This window comes from Notamacropus eugenii, chromosome 2 (genome assembly GCF_028372415.1).
Source record: "Notamacropus eugenii isolate mMacEug1 chromosome 2, mMacEug1.pri_v2, whole genome shotgun sequence".
In the NCBI taxonomy this organism is placed as follows: domain Eukaryota; kingdom Metazoa; phylum Chordata; class Mammalia; order Diprotodontia; family Macropodidae; genus Notamacropus; species Notamacropus eugenii.
Genome location: NC_092873.1, coordinates 401,306,436 through 401,331,045, shown reverse-complemented (window position 1 = coordinate 401,331,045; position 24,610 = coordinate 401,306,436). Strand labels below are relative to the sequence as shown.

At 37.2% G+C, this 24,610-nt stretch overlaps 1 protein-coding gene across 3 annotated transcripts in view; it reads left to right on the top strand.

Moving 5' to 3' along the window:
* The first annotated feature begins 575 nt into the window (after window positions 1-575).
* Window positions 576-24,610, top strand: part of GREM2 (gremlin 2, DAN family BMP antagonist) — a 134,467-nt gene continuing 110,432 nt past the window's right edge. For 2 of the 3 annotated variants that reach the window (XM_072647568.1, XM_072647567.1), the window contains exon 1: window positions 586-867. The gene's annotated coding sequence lies outside the window, so the exon portion shown is untranslated. Of the gene's footprint in view, window positions 868-24,610 lie in introns of all 3 variants that reach the window. The other variant, XM_072647569.1, reaches the window with a different exon arrangement.

Genomic DNA, 24,610 nt, shown 5'->3' with positions numbered 1-24,610 from the left:
CCGAATCGCTGTTGGAAACACAAACCAAACTCTAGCAATGAGCGTTTTGCTCTGCCTTAATTGCAGATTTTACTGAAGGAGCCCTCACTTTGGTCAGGAGGCTCATTGGGCTTTTAATTTTACTAGCTTCACTTATTCAAAACAAAAGGACCACGACGTGTGTGTGTGTGTGTGTGTGTGTGTGTGTGTGTGTGTGTGAATGTCAGATCTGTCACACAACGGGCTACAGCCTTCTTCGTGCATTCTTCACATTGCAAGCCCATCAACAAAAGGAGGAAGAAGATCTGAAGGGAACGAGTGGTTTTTGCGGGCTAGGCGATGGAGAATTTCTCTACATAAACAAGAAGGTTTGGATTGGAAGTCTGCTAAAAAAAATGTTAGAGCTGACCACAAGGTTGTAAATCCACAGACTGGAAGGAGTAAAAGAGGAACAGTGCAAGCGAATGAAGTGTGTGTGGCTGCAATGTTTGTGGGTTAGATGAGAAACAAGCGCTGAGTGAACCAGGGAGGGGAGGGGGGCGGGGGGTGGCTGGTGTGATTTGTTTGGTGATCAGAGCCAATAGAAAGCCTAGACTGTGATAATATACCCATGCAGTGACTGAGAGGAGTCAGAGCTAAGACTCCGGTGCTCCTTTTCACGTCTGCAGCCGGAGACAGCCCGAGACCGTGCAAAGCAAGGCACGATCTCCCATTTCCAGCTCACTTAGCCCGGGCTCTATCTTGTGGGCATCTGCTGCAGCCTGGCCAAGGCAGAACTGAAGCCAGCAGCAGAAGATCAAACTTAGGCGCCCCTTTGGACTATATCACCCCCAGAGGAGGGAGAGAGGGAGAGAAGGGAGCTGAGCAGAGACTCTAACAGCATTGCAGGTACGGAGCTCATCACAACTCATCTGGCACCGACATGCTTTCCCACTTGCACGTTTTCTGTAGGTTTTCCTGGGTTCTTCTCTTTGCCTTTCCTTAGCTGTTCAGAATAGAACACAAATAATAGTTCTCTCACTTCATATTTTATGCTATTGACATCCACCTATTGGATTTTCAGGGAGTGTGAATTACAGACCTGCATACTTGGCAGTGTCTTCTCCGCCCCCAAGAAAACCAAGGGCTATACTGTCATGAGACTTTTTTTGGGGGGAGGGGGCACATATTGATGTCTTAGATTTTAATTTTGTGTAATAGGAAGCAAATTGCTGTCTGACTTCTGTAAAGCAGCCTTTTAGCATTCCCTGTGGTTTAGTCTATGTCAAGTTACTATCAGATCTATAAAACCCTCAAGATACGGCAGAGAAATGGAATGACTTTTGCGTGGTTTTGAATAGAACAGGATGTGTTAAGATGCATTAACTGTGTGTGTGTGTGCATCGCTCTCCTTTTGTAATAGCAGTTGATAATTCTTTTTGAAAATAAGTTATTTTCCCAGTCCTCTCTTCCTGTGCACCTGATTTGATTTTTAACATTTGAGTTTAAGATAGATTTTCATTCTATCTCTATATAGAGTGACTTCAAGGACCTCTAGGATTACATTTTTACAAGCTGAGTACTGGACATCTTGATCAATGTAATACTTGCAAGGAAATGCCAAGGATAGGTTTGATTTAATACTAACATGAGGAGGATCTTGGCTTTTGATGTTGTTGATATGGAAATTGTAAAAAGGGAGGAAGAAAGTTTACTGATGACTAAATAATTTTTCAGTATTTTGATTTAGGTGACTATATAATTTAGTTTTTGTCTGTGGATTTCTCAGGGTAAAATTAACAGTTAGTTGTAACTCCAGTCTTTCTCAGCCAAAGGCAGAACAAGCTGAATGAAAGCTCAGTTAAAAGCCTGCTTTGAATGCTTTGAGTGACTTTCAAGTACACGTGCTCAGCTGCTTTGAATCTCTGCAGAAAGAGTAGCTCCTGCAGTGGGAAAAAATACAGATTAGGTAGGACTGACTCCACAGTCTTGCAGAGAATGGTTCCTGCAGCAGGTGCAACATCAAGTCCAATACATTCTCCCAGGCCTAATTAGCACTTTGCATAGCAGACCCCATCCAGACTCCTACATGCTTAATTCACTGCAAATTTCCCATCTGTTTAGAGCTTCAGCCAGTGCTTAATTCAGGTGTCATCCCCATTCATTGCCACTTGCCTGTCCAAGGATGACAAGCAAGTCATGCCAATGATACTTGTTTCATCTGCCTTTGCACATTCACAATGGAGAATTTATATTGTTGTTACCTTGACCTAGATTCTTCAGACTAAGGCTTCTCTTATTTATGCAGGGAAACTCAGGCTTAGTTATTATGTAAATTGACTGAAAGCTGTTCACATTCTCCTCCATTAATGACTACTCAGTTTGATTTGATAAAGAGTCTTACTGAATTCTACTAAAAAGAGATTTTATTGGAGGGGGGAGAGGAATAGATGGAAAGTAAATCCTCTTTTGGGGGGTTATCAGCCTTGGCCCATTAATTTACTCTACGCATCATCAGGATTATTGTTTTTTTAAAAAGAGAAACCCTACTGGCAGGAGGGCAGTTGACAATGCAAATTAATGTAGCTAAGACTCAATCAAATACTATCAGTTGAATCTAATAGATACTTTTTCTTATTATAGTATACTCTTAACCTTAAGGATATTATGTGCAATAAATTCATACCACAACACATAGAAGGTCATGGATTACTACCAATGCCACAAAGTTGGAAAGTGTTCGGGGCTTAGCACAGAGGAAATGACTCTGAATGTAAGAATCTTCTCTGACAAAATACTGCATGCCTTGGTTTTGTAATGTGTGTACCAAAAACTAGCCTGTGTGACCTTGGATCAATCACTTAACTTTTTTGGGCATCAGTTTCCTCATCTGTAAAATAAGGATGATAAGATCACATATTTTCAGCTAGATTGTAGAGGGCTTTAAGGCCAATCTCCTTACCCAAGTCACACAGCTAGTAAGTGCCTAAGGCAGGGGATTGATTGGACTAGTTGATTTTAAAAGACCCATTTGAGCCCTAAAACTCAATAATCGGCAAATTGTTGTTTTGTATTATTTGTACAGTTCCCATTGGGATAGATAATTCATAGAGTTGACTACAGTTCTATTTCATAGCCAACCACAGCTTAAGCTTGAGGCTTCCTTGAATTGCTAGTGAGGTAAAGTTTAAACAATGTACACTCCTTCAAATCTCCTATAAAATAAACACTTCCTCCCTCAGCTTTCTCCCACTGGAACAAAGAAAGAGCCTTAGGCTCTCAAATTTAGCATAGTGTTCTTGTTGATATGAATAGAACTGGCTCACCTGGTCAAGGACAAGTTATGGCTGGAGGGGTGTAGAGACTGGGGTACAAGATCAGATAAGGTTGGACCTTCGAGTATGCTACATGTAGGGAAATTATTTTATATTCATTTTCTCCTTATTGGGGGCACTTTGAGATTTGGGATTGTTGGTAGTGTGTTAAAAGTCATGATTTATTGTCTTGGCCAGGATAAATTCGACAAAAATTGTGCCTGTGATGGGAGGGGAAAGAAGGGAAAAGGGATGGGGAACATAAAATCGTGTTTATTAGAGAGAGGTTATTCAGTTGTAAATTGTCTTGAACTCTTTTCCTTATTCAACCATTCTTTTGGTAGTGGGCTTCCTTATTTTCACCTCCTGGTCTCCGTCTGTTAATTAGGTTCGTTTGTCCTCCACCTCCCCCTCACTAAAGATTATGTAACCTGTCTTGTGAATGAAGGAGGGGGGGAAGGAGGAACAAACATTTACCAAACACCTAGTATATGTTAGACCCTATCCCAGGCATTTTATAAATCTTATCTCGCTTTATTCTCACAACAGCCCTGAGACATGGTTGCTATTATGATTCTTATTATAGCTGGAGAAACTAAGGCAGATAGTGATGAAGTGACTTGCTCAGGGTCACACAGCTAATAAGTATCTGAGGTCAAATTTGAACTCAGGTCTTCTTGACCAGTCCCATTTCTCTTATTCACTTATGCTAACTGCATTTTACCATTCCTACTCAATTAAATGTTAAACCACTCCTAATGTTTGTAAATGGTTTTTGGGCCATGGAGAGTATGCTGGTCAATGACATCACTCTACAATTCTTGTATGAACTCTTTGAGTTATTTTTAGCTCTCATTGTTCATTTTGTAAAGTGAACATGTTTGTGTTATACGAATTTTTCTTTCTGTGTTGTATACCTTGAATATTTGTAGAATTTCAACCATCTCATGGACCAGATCCTATTAGGCAAGGGCCATTGATTGGCATTTGGCCAATCAGTGTCATTCAGAAAACATACGTTACTTCAGCATTTCTTTGAAGAGCAATGTCCCATGTCCATTTCTGGATGAAATATTCACAGAGGGATGTTGCATAAAAGATGTTTCACTTATTTATGGCAAGACAGTTAGCATCCCTACACTCAAAGCACGAGGTAGAAAGATTGATGAGTATGTAAAAAAAATTTAAAAATAGTCACCTGTAAGGAATATTACCAGAGACCTTAGAAGTGGGAAAGTTTTATTGACACACTTACCCATCATGCACAGGTGGGCAGTTAAATACCACTTGATTGTGACAGCACCTACATATAAAGACCAGGAGAGGGCAGTCTTCCAACTCTCAAAAGTGAGCACCTCTCTAGCTGGCCATTGAGAATAACGGAAGAGCTCTTTTTCCAGCCAATCTGCATATTTTCTGTCCTATTAAATGTACCCCTGTTGCTCTTTAACGTCAAGTGCAGTTAAGTTTCTTTTATTTCCCCAAATGGTATTAGTCTTGTCTGCCAGAAAAAGGAAAGTGAGAGACACTAAAAATAGAGCTAGCTTTACTTACGCTTTGTACGTACTTAGCTTTGGTCTCTCCCAGCTGCTTTGCTGTTTGTCTTATTCATATCCTTTTACTGGGGAAATGGAGAAAGAAAGGAGGAAGAAGATGGGGAAAGAAAAGAAAAAAAGGAACTTCTTAAGCTGACCTTTGATGGTAGATGGTCTCAGCAGCCATGGACCAATGCCACTTCTGGCATTGGATCAGTATGAAGTATACATTTGCAGAAGACATGCTGAGTGTGTTTTCATATTTCTGGTTGTCACCAGTACCTTGGGTAGGCTGTTTATTTTGTTATATTGAGTTTTGGATAATCAGAAGCAGGTTTTCAATAGTGGTTTTAGGAATCCTACACATATTTTCACTAGATTATGAATAGTAAAGACTTGTAATTCCAAGTATCTGAAAGATGATAGATAGCCAATCTCAATATTAGAGCAGAAGAAAGTATATGAGTGTCTTTTGCTTCTCATAATCTCATAGTTCAACTGATTACTTTCTTTTCTTGCCTTCACATTTCTGGATCAGTCTTCAGTCAGATAGCTAAGAAACGTCAGGGTTGAAATGTAGGCTAATTGTCTTTAACATTCCTGACATTATGTTGTTCCGTTTAGTAAATAGTCTGCTATTCTGGTAGGTTAGCTCCAAGGTTTGGGAATATCATTTTTTACTCTTTTTCATTTCTAGATCAAGTACTATAGAGTGGGGATACCAACATGTCTACTAGAAAGAGACTTTAAAAAGTCTTATGATCCCATAGAGATTCTAGTGGAAAGAAGTGGAGTTTCTTCTGACCCAAAAGGGAGCTAAGGGGGATTTGTAAGATAGAAAAATAGAAAGGAAGCCCCAGAAGCTTATGGGGAGGTAAGTTCTGAGAGGTCTGGAAGGTTTAGGATTCTCTTAAAGTGACTACCACCAAGAATATCATGTTGTTAGGAGCTATGTACTTGTGTGCTGTGTGTGTGAGCATGTGCACACATATGCTTGAATTGACACAGAGCACTTTTTCTGGGACAGGAAAGGTTCCAATGTGTCTAGAAGGAAAGGGAAGGTAATATGTCTTCTTGTCTTCTCTTTATGACAATATTGCTCTATCCTTTCCCTCACCTCCAGTTTAGTATTTGGCAAGAAAAATAGTGCTCTGATGACCTCAGAGCTTTGACGAATGTAAGTTATTTATCCTTCATTACCAAAAAATCAAGGATAATGCAATAGCAACATGATATTTAAGTAGGAGAGTGGCAAATAACAATTCTGGATGATTGGAAAGAACTGAAGACATAACAGTGAACATAAAAGACCCTGCCTTTCTCTTCCTATTTTCAACAGTAATTTTTTTCCAGAGACAGAAATACTAATGCCTTCTCCTTTTTTCAATATTATTTTCCAATAAATATATTTAATTCTTAAAAGAATAAATCTCTTTGAAGGAGCTCACCCAACTGAGAGAGAAAAAAGGAAAATAAAGGAAATAAAATAATAATGTTCTGACCAATTTCACAAATCTCACCAGAAAATGTATTTCATGGTACAGAATACTATGAAAACACTCCTGGATAAAGACTACAGGGGAATTAGAAATAAAGAAAAGACAGTGACTTATGGAAAAATTCTCTTGGAAAATAGTTTTTGAAGGACATGACACCTAGAATACAAATACTCCTGAATATGACATTCATGTTATGGATTACAAGTAGTGCCAAACTAAAATCCTTGTCTCCTGTAATTTATTTAAACAGTGGGAAAGAGAAAAAAGAAACACACTGAGCTGTGGGGAACACTTGACTAGCTCATGTGAAATGTTAAGTTGACTTTGTCTTGTACAAACATTGTCTGCATTAAAAATATTGTTCAACCTGGCGCTGGGACTGAGACTCTAAAGGTCTGGGAGGAACCTAATCTTATCATCCGTGGAAAGTTAGCTGCCTTTCACTGTTTTTTTGCAATTATAACACTGACCCTGGGTAATTCATTATATTTTCTTATTATAACAGCAGCATTTTAAGGAAAAGTAGGCAGTCAGATATTTTGCTTGAAGGTTCATAAAAAATTTGACAGCCCTGCAATGAGATTTCCTTTCAGCTTCTTTTGCTCTGAATCTTAATCTCAGCTGATTGTAGCCAGGTGATTTCCCTTTATGATGCATTTTATGGTTAAGGGACGACCAAGTCTAACGCTGCCACAGTGTAAAAGGTATGTAAATTTGAGTAATGGCAGTTTTCTTGAATGATGGTCTCTTGCAGGTTACCAATGTCCACAAAACTCCAGTTTATTGTAGTTCCTTACATTTACATAGCTCCTTAAGCTTTACAAAATGTTTTCTCAATGCATCCTTGCATAAATACATATTTAAACCATGCTGCCCATGCTGTAATGACTTTTGATCCTGTTGTTCTCATAAGACCTCTTGAAGCTGATCTTATCAGTCTTTCACAGAATGAGAGAATAATTTACAGTATTTTCTAAATAGGAGTTCATTTGTGAATGTATTTTTTCAATCCCTACCTTGAGCAAGGTACTATATTTATCATACATTCAAATGCCAAAGAAGAAAAAGGAGATTTAAAACAAAGTAAAACAGAATAAAAAGGCATAATGAGAAAACCTGCCTGTCCAAAAAAGATCTGGAAATGTGGAAAAGGCAAAAGATATAAGAAGTCAGATAATCTGGGTATTAATCTTGGTTCTTCTACTTTATATATTCATAAGGGCATAGATTTAAAGCTGAAAGATACCTTAGAGGTCATCTAGTTCAACCCTCCACCCCCACCCACCGCACATTGTAGAACTAATAAGGTTAAGTGACTTGTCCAAGGGCTTACAACTAGTAAGTGGTAGGTAGATCCTTGCTTCACATTGAGGTCCTCTGACTCTAAATCCAGTGCTCTTCCTACTGAAATCATGAATCTAGATACGTCATGTAAACTCTCTGGGCCTCAGTTTCCCTATTTGTAAAATGAGGGTGTTGAATTATATCAGAGGTGCCAAGCCACCTGAATGTCACTTGCCACTGGAACCAAATTAAAATGTAATTGGGAAATGTTTAGCAAAATAAATAAAACTATAACAGAATATAGATAATGTTAATATGTTATTAGTATGTGACCTGTAGTAATCCTTGGGTATGGTTTATAGCTTCAGTTTCTATTTGAGTTTGGCACTTTTGGACTAGATAGCCTTTGAAGGTCCTTTGCAGCTTTCAATCCTATGACCTGTTTTTCAGTGTTGACCTAGGCTAGGGAAAAGAGTAGCTTAGACCCCTGGAGGGGAGCTCCAAGGAGTAAAGAAGTTTAGCACTCATCTCCTTTCTTAGGAGTCAAGTGGATCAACACGTAGCCCTTATGGTACCTTCCATATTCCTTGAGGTCCTCTGTGGCACACCACAACCAGATCTAACCATCTTATGTGTAATATTTTTGCTTATCTTGGAGTTGTACAAAAAATGTATAGAAGTTGACAGCCAGTCCTAGACCATCTGATGTATATAGGTCAGAGGTTAGAGGACAATGGTAGGGCCCAATTTCAGGGACAGTCTAAGAAGGAATGCTAGCTACACTCTCCTTTGCAAAGACCATAAAGAATGTGGTTTCTCCAGCAATCAGGTAAGGTTTACATCCCTGTCTAAAACAGAGGACAAAAGGTATTATGAAAGACCTAAGTAGCAGCGAAGACTCAGATACACGGCATAAGTGTTTACATAAAATTGTCTCATTATACTTCGTTACATCTGATAAAGGCTCACGTGTATAGTACTTTACCAATGGAAACATGCTTTCTTCAAAGTAGGCCTGAGGAATAAAGAGTGTGGTTAATATAATCATGAGTTTACAAATGAATAAACAGAACAGTCTCAGGGGGTTTAAGTAATTTGCCCAGTGACACACATCTTTGGACATTTTCTCTGGCTGTCCCCCATACTAGGAATGTTCTCCCTCCTCATTTTTGCCTGTTAGTTTCTCTGGCTTCCTTCAAATCCCATTGTTTAATTACTTCCCATTTATCCTGTAAATAGTTTGTTTCTACAGAGTTGTTTGCTTGTTGTCTCCCCATTAGACTGTGAGATGTTTGGTGGCATGGATTGTCTTTTGCCTCTCTTTGTATCCCAAAGTGCTTAGCACAAGCTGGCACATAATGAGCATTTAGATCTTTTATTTAATATTTACTTATTGACAATAACTGGGTGATTCATTTTCACTTGGGTATAAGTTGCATTTACATTTGAGGCAGAGTTGTCAGAAATTGTCAGCCTCACTTTCTCTTCCACAGTTACTAGAGCTCACTGACAAGACAGAAGTCAAAAAGATTGACAGTGACTCTGGGTGCAGTGAATGACCTTGGCTTCTTGGGTGTTTGACCAAACTCTAAGGACTTCACAGCACCTGCATCCCTGGACTTTTTGGCCCATTGAAACAGAATGTTCACATCCACCTTTCTGCAAGGGGTGGCTTGGAGAACGGTCAATTACCCTCATCCTGGTTTAGCCCATCTGCCTAGACGTTTTACCCGGGTATGACCACTGCACATGCAACAAGCTTGTTGGAGCCACAAATGAGAACAGGGTGGCAGGTGGACACCAAGGGTACATGAACAGCCCTGAACAGGGCTCAGCAGCCTTCACCCCAGAGCTACTAATCCTCCCTTGAATACCACTGACATAGTAAGTGGCCAGGGTGGGAGACAGAGCCCTTCCTTTGACCACAATTGCAGTGGCCTCTAGTGTTACTTCACTAGTATGTTTGCCTGTGTCCTATTCCTTACCCTTTCCCACATCAATAACTGATGTTATAACTTCCTCCACTTTCTCCCTCACTCCAGTCCATCTTCTATGCAGCTGCCAAAGTTACATTCCATTGCCCTGCTTAAGAAGCTCTCGTGGTATCTTATTACTGTTAAAATAAAATAACAATAATAGTAATAACTAGCACTTATATTGGGCTTTAAACTTTCAAAATACCTTACATATATTATTTTGTTGGGTCCTCGCAACAGCTTAGTGAAACAGGTGCCATTAGTATCCCTCATTTGGTAGATGAAACTGAGACCCTAGAGGTTAAGCAACTTGCCCTAACTCCAAGTCAAGTGCTCTTTCCAATGGAGTCCCAAGCTCCTCTCCATTTTGGTAGTCAAAGTCCTTCTCAAACTATCTCCAGTCTCTCTTTCTTGTATCTTTTCCCATTACCTCCCATCATACACTTCATATTTCAACTGAATTGTCCACTTTGATGTTCCCTGTTTCATCTCTTGGTTCCGTGCCTGTGTTCAGGCTAGGCTGTTCTGCACACCTAGAATGCTTCTCTCCATCTACCTTTCTACTCCTAGGAATGCTTTCCTCCCTTCAAGGCTTAGCTAAAGGGCTCCTTCATATGCAAGGAATTTCTTGATATTCCCAATTGTTAAATGTTCTCCCTAACTTCATCTCCTCATTTCTATAAATTATATTCTTCCTTCAATAGAGACTTTGAGTTCATTGAGACTAAGGACTATCTTATTTTTATCTTTGTATCTTCAGGTCCTAGTTCAGTCCTTGGCACATAGTAGGTTTTTAACGCATGCTTACTGAATCTGAATTGGGTATAGTTGCATTGTTATCACAAGAACATCCACAAAGAGTGGGGCTTCCCATGCCAACCTTGTCTCCTGAAACCATAGAATCTTTCTTTTTATCAATTCATAAACATATTTTAAGCTTGTCTGTAACTTGAACAGCCTGACATGTTCTGCAAATGAATCTCTCAGTTCATCTAAAGTTGTAAAAATGGTTCTAATGGGCTAGGACTCTGTTAGCTATTGAAACAACACACCTAGATCAAAATCCATTTGAAGGGAAAAATGTTTTAGAACAGCATTTTGTTAAGTGAATTTTCATTCACAGTAATAGGTTGATCTGGGAAAGGAAAAATTAAATCAATTTAGTATAGGACTAACTTGTGGCTCTAGAGTCAAAACCAATTTTTTGTCTACTGTACTCTAAAGACTCCAAATATTTTAGATACACTCTAACCACTTGAGAGACAAAATGCTAAGGCAATGCTAACATAACTGAAATAGTTTTGATAGATATTTTGAATTTAGATACAGCATGAGAAAATAGAACTTTCAGAGAGCCACAACCAAACATGTCCCTCATGATATTCCTGAGAGCCATTTGCCCTGTGTAATGTTAGAGGGTTTTTGATACTGAAAAAGTACTTAGGAATATTGCTTATATTTATTTTGACTTCATTTACACAATCCTTAAGTAACTGGACAAAGCAATCATTTCAACTAGAAAATCGATGTGTTAAAAAAAAATCGGTCAAAATTTTAATAACATAACCCCAACATTTTAAAGTTGGCAGGGGTTGTTTTATCTACATACATGAAATAATTGCAACCTGCCTGGCAAGTGGTCAGCTTATTCCTGAAGCATCCCCTTCCCCCCACAGTGATGGAGAGTCCCCAATCTTCTGAAGCAGTTCATTGAACTTTTTGAGAGATCTAACTTTTAGAAAGTTGTCCCTTAAGCCTAAGTGTGCCTCTTTTCCTCTTCTACATGGCAGCTCTTTAAATATTTAAAAATAGCGATTAGGTCTCTTTGGCATCTCTTCTTCAGGCTAAACTTTTGCCACTCCTTCAGAAATACTGCTGTTCTCTGGAGGTTCTCCAGCTCACCAGTGGCTTTCCTTCACCAAATTGGCCATAATTTAACATAATCCTGTAGGTACGGTCTGGCCAGAGAAAAGGATAACGGGACTCTATATTCTAATTCAGAGAACTCTGCCTCTCTTAATGCAGCCCAGATTTACATTAGCTCCTTTGGATGCATTCGTTACATATCACATGGTTGATTCACACAGTGAATCAGTAACCCAGGAAGCCCTTGAAGACTATAGGGTACATTGATGGAGACTCTTGTCTATATCAAGTAAATAACAGAACTGATCAATAGCTAAAGCATTATAAAGTGCTGAATGATTAGATTTGTTTATGTACATACTCTACCAGACTGTAAATATCTGAAAGTTTCTTATAGTCTGGAGGCTCCAACTATATACCACTCAACTTAAAAATTTGTTTGGGGGAAGGACTATTCAAATGTAATTCACAGACATATCACTCTTCTGTACATGAAGAGGTTTTGATGATGCACCAGAGTTTTAGAATGAACTGTGGAACCCATAGTGCCTAAACCAATTAAATTTTAGACTATATGAAGGCAGAAACTATTTCTTCTCCCTTTAAAAAGTTTTGTCAACACAGCCAACCAAAATGCTTGTATACTGCAGATGCTTAAATCTATCTGTTAACAAACACATTGAAATTTTAAAAGAAAGCATACTTATATATGAATAAAAACTTTTAGTCACTTTATATGTTATTAGTCATTTTGTTCTCCTTTTCTGAGTCGTTGGGTCCCAGATTTCAGTGTTTTCTGGCCAGAACCAGGAGAATTCATCTAATCTAGGTGAGAAGCCAGGAAATAACTAAAAAGAGTCCGGGAAAGTGATATTAAGACTGATTTTGTTTAGATTGACCTCTCTACAAGTGACCACAATTGTTTTTTTAGTAAAGTATGAGACAAAGTTCTTAACTGTGAGGTCAGGGAGGGGAAACCATGGGGAGTTTGAAGAGGGATGAAAAGCTTTAGAAAAGCTGATTTGGTAAGAGGAAATAGTGAATTGGCCAGGAAACTATAAAAGGATTGGTGCAAGGAAGGCTCAGTTGAGGTTATGTAATATAAATTTGCAGTGGACCCAGTCAGCAAAGTTTTGTGATTTTATCCTGGTTTGTCCAGTAGTACATAAGTAGGAACCAAAACTGGATGATGGAGAATAATTTAAGGCTGAAGTTTAGGAAGGCAAGATTGATGATAGGGTAAAGGGGCAAGGGACCAGAGAGAAGAAGACAATGTGAAATTGAACTGACTCACAAAGGGGTAAAAGACGGAGAAGGGGGAAAAGTGTAGCTAGTGCAGGGATGATGGCCTGGGAATTGAATAGGAGAGAAATTAAAGGTCACATGAGGACAGAGAATAGGATTAGGGATTGTAAGGCAGAGGGAGAGGTAGAGCAATGGCCTATTATGCTTAGCTAAGGACCTTTCATAATTCATGAACATTGAAGAGGATTGCTGGTTGGTGATGGCAAAATCAAGGGTATGAGCATCTCTGTGCATAGCTGAGGTGAGGTAAAGAAGTAGGTCATGGGAAATTAGTAAACTGAATAACTGAGAGGTTAAGGTGTTTAGGGGAATATCAGTATGTATATTGAAGCCTCTTTGTATCAGAGCAGGAGTTGGGGAGGAGAAAAACTGTGATGAAGCACAGAATTCATTGAGGAAAGGAGAGTGTTGATTGACAACAACTACAAGAATTTCAATTTGATGATAAATATGGACATTAGGAATTTCAAAAAGAAAGATGTTACTGAGTGATGGTGGTATAGGGAGGACCTAGAAATGGCATTGAGGAACAAATTCCCTGACCGTAACCAGCAAGTTGGTGGTATTAGTAAAAGTGTAACCAGTGATGGAAAAAGTGGTCAAGAAAATTGTATAATTAAGAGAAAGCCAGATCCTAATGAATGTGAATGGAAGGAACAAGAAAGGGAAAAATTTAATATGAAAACAAATTTGTTATCTATAGAATTCCATGGAGCATAATAGAATGTCTGGGTAGGTTTAGACTGAATTGATGGGGATGTCAACTAAGGGAGCAGTCACTGGGGATGGAGAAGAGTTTGAACAATAACAGCCTGAGGTTTAGAATCACTGGGATGGTTGTGGGTATGATGGGCTGAGGGTATGTCAATCATTGAGGAATAAGTTCAGCTAGGCTCTCATTATCAGGGTGGAGTTACTCTGTAGTATCATGTGGCAGTGAGTAGCTGGAAAAAGGGGCAGGTGTAGGCAAAACCACTGGTATGGATGTGGAGTTATAGGTGCCTTGAGGGTGATGGGATGGCTCACCCCAAGAAATTAGGACACTTCCCTCCTCTCTCGGCAGCTGATAAAGCAGCTGATTTTATTGAACAAGTAGCTTTATTAGGTACCAAAAACTGGATTAGATGATAGGAATTTTTTTCCTTTTTCTTTTCTTTTCATTCTATTCCTTTTTTTTTCTTTTTCTTTTCTTTTTGAATTGAACCTATAATTTCATTAGTTTGGGGAACTCTTGATAAAGAAACTACCTATATCAGGAGAGATCAGTATCTTTTTTGCAGTCTGTGATCTTGGATGAGGCAAAAACAGTCTCTCCCCTGAAAGAGTTCACATTCTCTATTAGGGAAAAATAATATGTATTTAGAAAATTACATTAAAATGCATACAAAGTGATTTACGGAGAGAGGGCACAAGTCTAACATGAAGAGTTTTTTGTTAACAATGGAATAAGGGATGCAAATGGTGTAATCAAAAAGTAGGATCAAGTGGGATGGGGACATGAGAATAGTAGAGTTTATATGGATGATTATAAGAGAGCAATGAACCATCATAAAACTAAGTATTCTAAGAAAATGTTTTTAATTTTTATGTTAATCTGCAGTCTTTTTTTCCCATGATGTTCCTGGCAAAATATAAGACCCAGAAGATCCTATTCTGTCCATCTTTTCTATAGAGGTGTATAACATCTATCCTGCAAGAAAACAAGGATTTTCTTACGAGATTCTGATTTTCCCTTTCATGCTTTCTCCCTTTCCTCCACCTGGCTTGTCACTTTGGAGATTTTTCAATCAGAGGTCTTGATGTGGCTTTTGTTAGTGGTAGATTTTCTGAATTGTAAAGCAGCCAATCGGCTACCTTCTCACAACAGCTTGTGATGGCACTTACCATCATATCATGAATAGGGAGCATCTGAACAGTAAGGCAATTTGTGGCCAGTCTGTTCCTGCTTGAAGTCATTTGTGCAGAGGAGCCAAGAACATAAATTTAACTCTCCTGGTGTTTTGTTTGTAAAGTGTATGCATAAAGATTATGTCCCTCAGTAGATTAGATATTCTTCCTGAGAGCTCCTACCCTGACTACTCTAGTTTTGGAATCCCGAGACTTGGTTTTGAATGATGAATCTGTTCCCTTATTCCCTATGTGACCTGAGGTAAAGATGTTAATCTCTTTGTGCTTTAGTTTCCTCAGTTCTAAAGGGAGTAGGACTAGAAGAGAGCCTTTCTAGGTTTAAGCCTATGTTCTTTATGATCTCTAGAATTCCTAATGTCTCCAAATCCTATGATCCATCTCAAAGACTCTTTTAATTGCCTCCCTCTCAATAAAGCTTTTCCTTTTTGTCTAGCTGCTACACAAAGACTTATTTCTCCATCCACCGAATTTCCATGGAAATTATTATTTTTATCACTAACTTGGATCTTAATATAAGCTGCCTTTTATTCCATATATATTATATCCATTATCTTCCTAAATAGTAGTGTTTTATGTATGGTAGGCACTCAACTATTTGTTGGATGAAGGAATAAATGATATATTTTCAGACTGACTGTGGAAAAAGCATGATATACAGAATGCCAAACCTGGGCAAAAGTTAGGTTACTAGCCTTAGATTTAATGTTAGTATGGAATCAGAGCTCATTTAGGGTTCGACTTTTGTACATGGAATCAAGAAGATGGATTTCCAGTTGTTTTTCAGTCATGTCCAAGTCTTTGTGACCCCATTTGGGATTTTCTTGGCAGAGATACAGGAGAGGTTTTGCCATTTCTTTCTCCAGCTCATTTTACAAATGAGGAAAATGAGGCAAACATGATTGAGTGACTTGCTCAGGGTCACACAGCCATTAAATGTCTGAGGCCAGATCTGAGCTCAGGAACATGAGTCTTCCTGATTCTGAGCCCAGTGCTGTGTCTATCCACTGAGCCACCTTGCTGACCCTGAGTCAAGAAGACCTCGGTTCAAAATGTCCCTCACCATATGACCATGGTCAAGTTACATAACCTCTATGAGTCTCAGTTTCCTTATTTGAAAAATGTGGAGGTTGAACTAGCTGTCCTTTGAAGTCCATTCCAATTCTAAATGAATGATTCTGTGAATCATTCTACAATCCAGTTATCAGCATCACAAAAAAGGAAGTTCACATAGTTGATCGCCGAAGTATTTTACTGTTCTCTTTTTAAGCATGTTTTACTTGTGTAAAATTATTATGAGATTGGCATGATAGTGATAGGTTGGAGAACAGAAAAGGAGCAGGAGAAGATAAATATTTAAGCAATTTGTTTAAGGTAATATACAAAATTGTATAACAGGAGTCTCTTTACTCTCAATTGAGTATTCTTTCCATTATATTTGGCTGTGTCTAAAAGAGAGCAAATAGACTTAAATCAAAATGAAAGTCTGTTCAGTAGATGTACATGTTGTCTAGACAAGTAGCTTGCACAAAACTAATGCCCTAGTGTTTTTCAATCATTCTGACTTAATTATTTGTTGTTTCTATCAAATTCTACCAGGTAAAGGTTAGGTCCAATTAAATGCATGGATAGACATACTTTTGAGCCTGTGTTTGAACTATATTGTTGTTATCTTTCTCAGTCCTGCTATTCAGTGACAATTCTGGTGAATCATGCATCCTATCCTGTATTCTCAGTTACTGCTATGGTTGGAGAAAAAGAGGAACAGAACAGTCATTTATTAAACACTTTCTGTGTGCCAGGCACTGTGTTAAGTGTTTTACAGATGTATCATTTCATCTTCTCAACCCTGGGAGCTAGGTGCTATTATCACAGCATTTACAATTGAGAAAGACAAGCAGAGGGGAAGTGACATATCCAGGACAATACAACTAGTAAGGGTTTTAAGCTGAATTTGAACTCAGGTCTTCCTGACTCCAAGTCCAGAACCCTATCCACTGGGCCATCTAGCCACCATGGTTAGGCCATGCAGGGTCCAAGATAAACAACATTATGCATTTCTACTCCCACCTTTTCTCTTCTTTACTCAATTACCAATTACACATTGTTTATATTTTAGTGAAATAATCTAAAATTGCAGAATTTTAGAACAAGGAAGTATCTGAGAACATATGAGCTTATTGCCTTATATAGATGAGGAAATAGACACATCCTAAGTAACTTGCTTGAGGACGTACTAATTTAGTGGTAGAACTAGGCCTAGAAACCAAGTCTTCTGATTCCTAGTCCAACTATTTTTTTCTTTTCTTTTCACTAGACTAGACTTCCTAAGCAGCAACGTTTGGTCCTTAAAGCAGCTTATAACAAACACGTCCCCCTTTCCCAGTGTTGAGGCTAATTATTCCCTATTTTCTTGGCTATGGCCATGGTTATGGTTTCTGAATCAATAATAGCGTTGTTGATTGCTTCCATCAATCGACCACATGTTAGGCAAAGTGTTGGGGATCAAAGATGAGATGGCCCTTCTGTCAAGGACCTTACACTTTAATTAGGGAGAAAAGGAGGAGGAGAGATGTACATGTGTAGCTAGTAGTTGACAAATAATAGCTATATCAGAAAAGAGAGAAGGAACTCTAGAGGGAGGAGTGAAAGAAGAAGAAATTAACATAGGACTGGCCATTTCCAAAAATACATTTCTAATTCTGCATATTAATCAATCATGTTTATCTGTCATGAGGTGGGCAGAATTCTTCATCAGTTCTCTGGAATCATAGTTGATTATTTCATTAATTAAAGTTGTCTTTCAGAATTGTTCATTTTTACAAACCAATGTTGTAGTGTAAATTTTTCTGGTTCTGCTCACTTCATTCTGCATCAGTTTATACAAGTCTTCCCAGGTCCATCTGAAATGAGCTCTCTTACTTTCTTACAGCGCAATTATATTCCATCCTATTTATACACCATAACTTTTTTTAGTCATTCCCATATCAGTGGGCATCACATTAGTTTCTCAGTCTTTGTCATCACAAAGCAAGATGCCATCAATATTTTTAGGCGAAGCTAGTTGGAGCAGTAGGTATCATCAGACTCAGATTCAGGAAGACTTGAGTCCAAATCCTGCCTCAAGTCACTTACTAGCAGTGTCACCCTGGGCAAATCACTTGACCTTGTTTGCCTAAGTTTTCTCATCTGTAAAATTTAGCTGGAAAAGGAAGTGGCAAACCACTCCAGTATCTTTGCCAAGAAAACCCCAGTTGGGGTAACGAAGATTTGGACACAACTGAAATGACCGAACAAAATCATATAGAACTTCTTTCTTTGCTGTCTTTGGAGTATAGGCCTACTAGTGGGTATCACTGGGGCAAAGGGCATCCACTGTTCACTAATTAGTAAATTCCAAATTGCTTTTCAGAATGATTGGACTAATTCACAACTCTATCAGCACTGTATCAGTGTGCCTGTTTTTTCATAGTCCATGCAAAATCTGTCATTTTCTTTTTTTGTCAGATTTGCCAGTCTGATGGGTGTGAGGTACAACTTTGGAGTTGCTTTAATTGGCATTTATCTAGTTATTGACTTGGAGAATTTTTTTTGGCATGGCTACAGATATCTTGGCTTTCTTTCTTTGAGAATTACCAGTTAAAATCCTTAACCTACTTATCAGTCGAGGAACAGACCTTACCCCCACTTTATAGCACTGGCCATCACATAAGACAATAATTTCAACTCCCAAGGAAGATGGAGCCTTTGACTCATGGGTCCCCAGTCATATTCTAAAAAGATGGACTTTCCCTTGGAAAAATGCCCACCTCTCCTTAGTAGGAACAGCATAGTCTAATTCCAAGCCACTCTGCAACAGGTCCTACTAGAAGCAAAACTGGTCTTAGAATCAGAACTGAGTTCCATTTCTGGCTCCAACATTTACTACTTGAATGACTGGCAAGATTGTTTAACTTCTCTGAACCTTATTTTCCACATCTAGAAAATGAAGGTATTATTTCTTAAGTTACTAACCTTTCAGGCCTGTTATGAAGTGATTGATAAATCGGGAAGAAAGGATATAGTGGATATATCTAAGTACTTAATGAATGTTTGTTGACTGACTGAAAGCTCTGTAGGAACACTTGCTGCTTAGGGAGATGCTGTATTGTACTAACAAGTTATCTCAGTTATCTGATATAAGTAAGAGACAGATAGGTATAAAGAAGGAGCATAGGCCAGTCAGTATGTTTCCAAAACTGAAAAATCCTATGCCATGGCTACTAGCTAAGGCCTGCTGTTATATATCAACTGAAGTTTATATGCCACTGATTTTTGGTAGCTGGCTCATGGAAGATAAAACTCCAAACTAATACTAACACCTCATAAAAAGTTCCCTTTATCTCAAGTTAGAGCTGAGAATTCTGGCTATTGCCCTCAGCGTAGCATGAGAACCGAGTAGTTTAAGATTGATGTTTGAATAGGCACCATGTGAATTGGTACATGAAAAAGGAAAACAATTTTTTGATATAAAAATACCTGCTGCTGTCTTGAGGATAATATACACCCACATGTTCTTGGCAGGTGGTTTTGCCATAAATGATCTTTCTTGGACTGATACAAAAATCCACTTTCAAAGAGATTGTACATTTTTTCAGATTATCAATGCCTCATGTAAAACCTAACCGCCTCTGGCTGCAAAGATCAAAGGTAGAGGGGTCATTTGAGGTTGAAGACTCATACTTCAACACTCCAAGAGCAATCTTTCGATTACCAAAAAAAAGTCAGATAGGAGAGATTATACTTTAATATAGTACCAAAAAAATCTGTGGATAGTGAAATATTATATATCATGGACTCATTCGTGTTGTTTCTCAGAAGAAAGCTAACTGAGTCTATATCTATAAAAATAAAATTCTGGCCATCTGGTGTTTTGGGTTTTCTGTGATGCCATTTTGGATCGCAACACTGGTGATCTGATTGACTGACAATTTAAGACATGCAAAGTGATCAAATCAGCCAAAAAGTGTTCATTCTGACAGCTGGCTAATCACAAGATCAACTGAATTAGTGGATAAAGTTATGGAATTCTTGAATAGGAAGGGATTTTTGAAATCATTCTAGTCTACTTCCCTCCACCTCTCACCTTTAAAGATGGGGAAACTGAGGCCAGAGGAAGGGATGTGTTTCTGAAGGACAGAAAGCTAGTTAGCGTGGACTAGAGGCCATTTTTGTCTCTACCTATTGTTCTTAAAACTGTCTGGAGAGATGATAGAGTCTTCCTTATTGATATCTTAATGTTTTTCCCAGTCTTTTTCTAGTTTTTTTTATTCTTTTTTTTAAATAGTATTTTAATTTTTCCAATTGCATGTTAAAGACATTTTTAACATTCATTTAAAAAAGAATTCCAAATTTTTCTCCCTCCCTAAAATAGTAAGCATTTTGATATAGGTTAAAATGTATAGGTTGATATTTTTATAGTAACCAGTATTTTTACTAAAGGATATGAACTTTGACTCCAAGGAATCAAAAATGGAAATTTGACAGACAGATTTTCTTGGTAAGGAAAAGAGCATATATTGCCCTGGGAGGGAAAAAAACAAGGTATTTCAAAGTTTTAATAGCTTAAAATTTAATTCAAACTGTTAGAATACCTTGTTGACTGAGCTGCATAAATGTCTCCTCCATCTTCTGTTTAGCAGAGCAGATATTTTTCTCCTGTGGTTTTTCTAGTTTCTAAAAGTACAAGTAGCCCTAACTTGTGGCATCTGAAATATTCCTCTGATTTTATTGTCTCTCCTGGCACTGAATCCTACCTCTGACAAACAGTGCAGAAAACTGCAAAGTTCTGGCTTCTAGGTCTTGTTTCTCTCTAGAGACTGGTTTCATTCCTGGCATTTCTCTTTAAGTCAAGTATTACAACTATGGTCATAAAACGTGATTTTTGGAATCCAAGCAAGCTCTGTTCAGGTGTAGTTCTTTGGAAAATGTGTTCTGCACAAAGGGAACGCGCACTAGAGAAGTTCAGACCGTGTGTTTCTGGTTTCATATCTGGGACTGGCAGGATGTTAAGCTGTGAAAAAGAATGGTAGTTCAGATCTGTAGTTTCCAGGCTTTATTTACTTGTGTATTGGCCAGAATGCAAGATGGAGAAAGTGAATATCAAAAGGTCATATCCTTTTCTTTTTTCCAAGTACGCAAAATGAGATAACCAAATGTTTGTTTTTCTATACAAGCACAAGTGTGAGTACATCTACGTGACCAGAAGCAGCTGAATTGAAATTCTCTTTCCTAACATAGGCTTCCTCCATAAGCTCTAACTTGCTCTGAATATCCTCAAGTGACATTTGAAGTGAATTCAGCATTCTTCTGATTGTTTAGCACCTAAGGAAAACTATTACCTGGGACAGATGAATGGATTCACATTCTGGGCAGGAATGATGAATTGGGGTCTTTTGCAATGCTGTGTTTATTTGGTGTCTTAGAAAACAGTGAGGGCAGCTAGGTGGCCCAGTGGTTAGAGCACTGGATGACCCTGGACAAGTCACTTAACACTGTTTGCCTCAGTTTCCTCATCTATATAATGAGCTGGAGAAGGAAATGGCAAACTATTCCAGTATCTTTGCCAAGAAGACCCCAAAATAGAGTCACAAAGAGTTGGACATGACCAAACAACAACAAAAAGAAAACAGTTAAGTATCCTCAGAATTTTGTGTTGTTACTCCCATAACAGCATGTTATATCAGAAAGTGCACTGAATTTGGCGTGTGAAGCTGGATTCAAATACCAGTTACCTCCATGACCTTAGACAAGTTACTTCTTTTCCCTAAAATTCAGTTTACTGATCTGTAAAAAGAGAAAATTGGACTAGATGATCTTCACCCATGATTCCCATTTGTATGTGAACTCCTAGAGGGCAAGGATAATGTCTCTGCCATTCTTTGTTTCCTTAGTGCTTAATATAATGTCTGGAACATGGTAAATGATTAATACGTCCTTATGGACTATCTCGTTCTATATTTTACACAAGGTTGCCCATATGAGGATGCTCTAAAAACATCAAGGCCAGATGTTAAGTATAAACAGATTAGGTGGAATAATTTAAAATACTTTTTTATTGATGTTTTTATATCATCAAAAAAATAGCCCCCAGGATCCCTTTCTCCTTCCCCTCCTAGAGAATCATTCTATAGAAAAAAGAATTTTTTAAAGATAAAGAAAGAAAAAGAAGAAAAACTCAACATAACTGATAAATACATCAAAAATGTCTGAAAATATATGCAATATATAACACTTGTGGATCTTGCACCACTGGAAAGTGGGGATGAGGGTGGTGATGAGGGTCTCCTCTCAGACTTTGTTTTAACTCATACTTGTCCTTCATGGTTTTGCAGCATATGCTTTTGATTTTTTTCTAGTTCTTTCTATGACCATTATTATACTCATTTTGTATGCTGTTTTCTTAGTTTTTCTTAGTTCTGTCTGTATTGGTTCATGCTGAATTTTCGCTGTTTCTTTGTATTCATCATATTTGTCATTTCTTTCAGTGAAGTAATATTCTGTTACATTCATGTAACACTATTTGTTTAGCCTTTCCTCAATTGGAAGATATTTCCTTTTGTTTCTGGTTCCATTTTTCTTTCCAGTTTTGGTTCCAGTTCACTAAAATTTGTTATTATAAAGATTTTGGTATAGATGGGGACTTTATTATGAGTGCCCTCCTTGAGGTATAAGCCTAATAATAGAACATCAGGGTAGTATATGGACATTTTAGTCCCTTTGCATAATTCCAAATTTCTTTTCAAAATTATTGTACCAATTCACAACTCTACCATCAGTGTACTAATGTCTATCAATCTCACAACCCCTCTAACATTGATCATTTATTTAATTTATATTATCTTTGCCAACATATAGTATCTGAAGTGCAACCTCAGCATTGTTTTGATTTTCATTTCTCTTCTTGTTAATTATTTTGAGCATTCTTTTCTATTGTTTATTCTTTTTATATCCTTTTTCTTCTTTTCTGTTGAGGAAATATAAACATATATGTATAAGTACACATATAGGTATATATGTTTGCAATATTGTATATCTTATATCTCAAACTTATCATATATATATGCATTTATACATATTATATATATATATATATATATATATATATATATATATATATATTACAAATATTTTCCCCCTTCAACTTCTTTGCTTCTTATCCTGGGTATATTCATTTTATTTATGCAAATACTTTTCAGTCTCATATAATCACTTACCCATTTTATCTTCTATAGTTGCCTCAATCCCTTGTTCAATTAAGAATACATATTTTACTCATATATGTGTAAGGGATATGATCTTTTCCTCCTAGTTTTTTGTGGTTTAATATTTAATATTAAGGTCTTGAATTCTTTTAGATGACATTGTGAAATACAGTGTAAGGCATTTGTCTAAACCTAATTAGTTAGGTTTATTTCTAGGCTTATTTCTAATTTTTCCAGTAGTTATTTTTAATCAAATAAGTTTTTTCTTAAGAATTATATGTTTAATGTTATCCAACACTGAGTTATTGACTTACATTGTTTTTGGTTCTCCGTTTTTGAGTTTGTTTCATTGATCTACTTCTCTATTTTTGACAAATTCCAGATGATTTTGATGACTTCAGCTTTGTAATATAATTCAAGGTCTGGAAGTGCTCATCTCCTTCATCTCCAACTCTTTTCATTTCTTCCCTTAAAATGCTAGGTATTTTGTTTTTCTAAGTGAAATTGTTATTATTTTAGCAAATTCTGAAGTTTATCAAGTCATAAAGTATCCTTTTGGTGATATAATTTGATTGTAATAGCATTCAAGGTTTAAATTAACTTTGAAAATTTTTTTTAGAATTTTTGTTTACTTTTATTATGTTAGCACAGTTTAGCCTTCTGCACTGAATATTCCTCCAGCTATTTATGTTGCCATTTACTTATTTAAGGAACATTTTATAATTGAAGCTATACGAGTTTTTTATGTGTGCTTTGGTAAACCAATCCTCAGATAATTTATACATTTTGTAGTTATTTGAAATAGGATTTTCTTTCTATATAGCTTCTTATAGTTATTATTATTATTATTATGTATAAATGACTTTTGAGAATCTATCTTATGGTCTGCAACTTTGCCGAAGCTATTGTTTCAATTAATATCTTTGTTGATTCCATAGATTTTTCTAAGTAAACAATCATCATGTTGAAGTTAGGGATAGTTATATCTCCTCTTTACATATATTTATGCCTTTAATTTCTTCTATTCTCTTTTTTGTTATTGTTAGCATTTCCAGGACTATACTGAAAAATAGTAGAGAGAGTAGACATCCTTGCTTTACTTCTTCATTTGTTAGGAAAATTTCTAATCTATCCAAAATGTATATGATCTTTCCTATTGGTTTTAGATAAATATGATTATGATATTAAAAAAAGATCCTTTAATGCCTATACTTTATAGTGTTTTTTTACTTAGTGTTATATTCCTTTGACAAAGACTTTTTTCCGCATCTCTTGAGATATTCATGTGGTTTTGGATATTTTTGTTTTTTTAATGATTAATTATGTTGATTGTGCTGCTAAGGATGAACCATCCTACACCCTTGGTATAAATCTAATTTGATCATAATGAGTGATTTTTTGAATGAATCTCTGTAATCTGTTTGATAGGATTTTATTGACAATTTTCAAATATGTATTCATTAATGATAGTGGTCTATACTTCTTCACTTTATTTTCCCAAGTATAGGAATTAGGACTATATTTTTCTCATAAAAAGAATCTGGTAGGGTGCTTCCTCAACTTTTGAAAATAATCTGTGTAGTATTATTACTATTATTTGAAAGCTGATAGAATTTTCCCTTGAACCCATCAGGATCAGAATTTTTGTTTTCTTTTGTTCCCTCCCTACCCATTGGGTAGTTCTTAATTGTTGGTTCAGTGACCTTGCACAGCTCTCTCTCCTTC